General features: G+C 48.0%; 1 pseudogene across 1 annotated transcript; it reads left to right on the top strand.

The window, feature by feature from the left end:
* Positions 1 to 269: 269 nt before the first annotated feature.
* Positions 270 to 4131, top strand: Gabarapl4 (gamma-aminobutyric acid receptor associated protein like 4; annotated as a pseudogene). Its single transcript, XR_015643698.1, has one exon. The product of XR_015643698.1 is annotated as a gamma-aminobutyric acid receptor associated protein like 4 (transcript).

Below are 4131 nucleotides of genomic sequence, written 5' to 3'. Positions count from 1 at the left end.
CTCAGTTGTTGTTGAGGTTGCTTCACGGAAGTCCGTGGCTCAAGGAGCCGGAAGTCCGTGGCTCAAGGAGCCGGAAGTCCGTGGCTCAAGGAGCCGGAAGTCCGTGGCTCAAGGAGCCGGAAGTCCGTGGCTCAAGGAGCCGGAAGTCCGTGGCTCAAGGAGCCGGAAGTCCGTGGCTCAAGGAGCCGGAAGTCCGTGGCTCAAGGAGCCGGAAGTCCGTGGCTCAAGGAGCCGGAAGTCCGTGGCTCAAGGAGCCGGAAGTCCGTGGCTCAAGGAGCCGGAAGTCCGTGGCTCAAGGAGCCGGAAGTCCGTGGCTCAAGGAGCCGGAAGTCCGTGGCTCAAGGAGCCGGAAGTCCGTGGCTCAAGGAACCAGCTCCACCCGCTCCATCACTTCCTTACGGCCATGAAGTGGATGTTTAAGGAAGACCACTCGCTGGAACACAGATTCGTGGAATCCGCGAAGATCAGAGTGAAGCCTCCGGACCGGGTTCCAGTGATCGTGGAAAAAGTCTCTGGCTCTCAGATTGTTGACACTGACAGAAGGAAGCACTTGATCCCATCCCACAGCACGGTGGCTCAGTTCATGTGGATCCTCAAGAAAAGGATCCAGTTTCCTTCCGAGAAGGCTACCTTCCTGTGTGTGGACAAGACAGTCCCACAGTCCCGCCTAACTGTGGGACAGCTTTACAAGAAGGAAAAAGATGAAGATGGATTCTTGTATGTCGCCCACAGAGGAGAGAACACCTTTGGCTTCTGAGGCCCTTGCTGGGCTAGGTGCACCCTTCTTCCTGCTTGTGTTTCTTGTAAATAACTGGCTGTTCTCAGTTACTCCGCCAGAGCCTCCACACAAACCTACGAGTGCGCTTATAATTAGATTTATTTCTTAATAGATCATACAGAGTTTTATTTTCAGTTTTCTTTTTATGCACTGTCCTCGTGGCTATATGCTCCAGGGAACCTGTCCTCCGGGAATCATATTTAATGAAGATATATCTGAAATGAAGGGAGGTAGGTGTGGTATCAACGTGACAAGGAGGGCTGCTGCATTGCTCTGGGTTATGTTCAAAGTGTTAGACGGCTAAGTATTAAAGGCCCCAAAATTAAATCCTTAGCAATCAGAACACTTGTTTCACTAGATTTTGCCAACTGCAAATCATGTTGGACTGAGCTAATCTGTTCTTCCTGAGACTATTAAGGTAAATAATTAACAATAAAGCCTCCTCTTATAAAGGCAAAAAAAAAAAAAGTTGTTGGACAGGAATGAACTTTGAGAAAATGCCTCCTTGAGAGGACCCAGCTCATTGTGGGCGGTAACATCCCTGGTCACATGGTCCTGGGGTGTAAAAGAAAGTAAGCTAAGCAAATCGTGGGGAGCAAGCCAGAGGGCAGCACTTCCCCACAGCCCCTGTATCAGCTCCTGCCTCCAGGTCCCCTCCCCGTCTCGAGGACCCACCCTGCCTTTCTTTGGTGATGGGCTGTAATGTGAATCTGTAAACTGAAATAAACCCTTTCCTCCTCAAGTTGCTTTTTTCTTTTCCATGAAGATTTATCAATGCAATAGAAATCCTAAGACTACCAGCTGGGGACTAAATGTTCAAGTACCTAAGCCAATGGGAAATGCTTCTCATTCGAACTGCCACAAGATGCGTCCTGAATCCTCTCAGAGCCTCAGAGGTACTTGTCATCCAAGGCTACATGATTCATCAAAGCAATCCCACCTCTGGGTTCTGCTCCTTGACATGGTTTACTGCATCCTCCCCGCCCCGATGAGTTCCAGTTACTTTGGGTTACATCAAGGCACTTGGCTCCGGGTTTGTTTTGGTTGTTTTTCTGCTATTTCCTGGGTTTGTGTCAGCCATCCAGCCTTGCAAATGTCTTGGCCGAGATCCGCATCTGTCATTTTCCTTTGAAACTGTGATTCACAGTGTACACGCTCTAAACAGAATCCTCCCAGCCTGAAAGAGCAAGAAGCTTGTTTTACAAACAAGCTGCAGAGCAGGCTGTCTTCCCAGGGTTTCCACGCGGCGTGCTGAGATGGTCAGACTCACAGAAGGGGCACGTGAAAAACCTCGGGTTTTCTTTCTGCATTAATTGGAATGCCTTGGATGAGGAACAGCTTGTCACTTTCTGCCACCAGGGTGCCCGTGACAAATCTGGTCAGCTGAAAAAACAAACTTTTAAATGAGAACTTAAGAAAATAACACGCTGGCCTTCGTTGAAGTACGATTTGTGTAAAATGTGCAGCAGACAGGGTTTCTCGGTCTGGAAAGAAAAAGCGACAGTTGCTGTGTGTCTGAGTTTGAGATGTTCTCTTGCTGTTTAAGTCTCTTACACATAGGAAGACAGTAGCATAATTATTTGGTGCTTATCGACTGTTGGCTTTGTCCTTATCTTACGTCATGCTTCACTGATTTTTTTTTCATCAGTTTAACAAAAGCTGGAGTTATCCAGGAAGGGGAACTCTGAGAAAATGCCTTCATCCAGTGACAAATTTGTAGGGCTTTTTAAAATTATTGTTATTAATGATTGATGTGAGGGTCCAGTCCATTGTGGGTGGTTGCCACTCCTGGGTAGATGGTCCTTAATTGGACCAATAAGAAGTTTCAAGTTTCATCACAAAATAATACCGATGTTGACCGTGTGGCTACTCATTTTGGGAGGGCACCTGAGAAGACGCCTTCACCAGACTGGCCTGAGTGAAAGCCTGTGATGGAGTTTCTTGATCGGTGATTGGTGTGGCTGGACCCATGCCACCAAGGGTGATACCACCCCTGGCCAGTTGTCCTGGATGGTATAAGAAAGCAGGCTGAGCAAACCATGAGGAGCAAGCCAGTAAGCAGCACCCCCCTCAAAGATATGAGTTTGATTCCCCAGCACCCACATCAGAGCTGAGCATGGCAATATGAATCTGAAGTTCTGGTTCTGTAGGGGCAGATGTGGGAGGATCACCAGACTCACTGGTCAGGTTTAATAAGAGGACTTGTTTCCAAAAAAATGAGGTGGAGAGCAGTTGAAAAGGACACCAGACATGAGACGCTGGCCCCAGCCCCAGTGCATGTGCAGTGCACCCACAACCACACCCACACTCCAAATAGTAGGACTTTAGACCTGCAGTATAAGAAGCTCAGATTCTGACTTCAGAGCTAGCTAACTCCTCACGAAACCCTTGGGGAGACAGAGAGCTATGAAAATAGGCATAAATAGTCCCGGGAGCTCAGCGATTCTTCCTGTAACCAGAACAATGCAGATTTGTTTGTCCGTCTCGTGGGGGAGGGGCAAAGGCCTAGCTGACACTTCTGGCTTTGTCTAAGGACCCGTGAGGGAAGACTGGATTAATGTGTCGATGGGCTCCACAGTGCATACCTCCCAGGTCCCAGATTTCACATCACTGCATGGGATACACTCCTTATATATCTAGTTCCCCTGCCGTGGTTCACATTTAGTAGATCTAGTTTGGACTCAACCCCAGAGTCTCAGGAGTCCTCATAAGGGACCAAGCTAGGATGAAGATCTAAGACCTCAGAGGTTACAGTAGAGAGGTGCTAAAATTCCAGCAACAGCAGCCACTGCTCAGTTTCAGCTTTGGTTTATTATCTAAGACCTATATCTATTACGATCTGAACTTATTTCTATGATGGTCCCCAAAATATCCCTCTCCCCTTTTGAGCAGTGGAATTCACACACTCCCTCACCATCGCTAAGGGGGTGCTCTGCCTCTGAGCCATGTCCCAGGTCCTGTGACCTGTATCTTCACAGCAGAAAGCACCCACGAGGCTTGTTTGGAGAGCTATAAAGGGCCTTCTCCAGGGTGTGGCTGGCCCTGCCTTGAGAGCTTTTACAAGTCCCAAGACGCATCAGACTATTTGTTGGAATCCAGAGCCTCTCACTGTTGACACAGCACTCCCGTACAAATATTTGCTGCGGAGAAAATATCTTTGATGCCCATGGAACCAATGAGATGAACTGGAGAATTAATGAAAGCATTAAAATAATTTCTCCAAAGAGCTCAGGCAACTCCTGGGTTGGCCTAATCCACAAAATAACTTTAATGACCCTCTCCCTCTACTCTCCCTCCCCACCCTGCTTCTCTAATAAAAAAAAAAACATTCTGTATCTTTAGCTCCAAATTAA

The sequence above is a fragment of the Rattus norvegicus genome, chromosome 19 (genome assembly GCF_021556685.1).
Source record: "Rattus norvegicus strain SHRSP/BbbUtx chromosome 19, alternate assembly SHRSP_T2T, whole genome shotgun sequence".
NCBI classification, from domain to species: domain Eukaryota; kingdom Metazoa; phylum Chordata; class Mammalia; order Rodentia; family Muridae; genus Rattus; species Rattus norvegicus.
The sequence above is the reverse complement of the archived record's forward strand: the minus strand, read 5'-3'. Positions and strand labels throughout refer to the sequence as shown.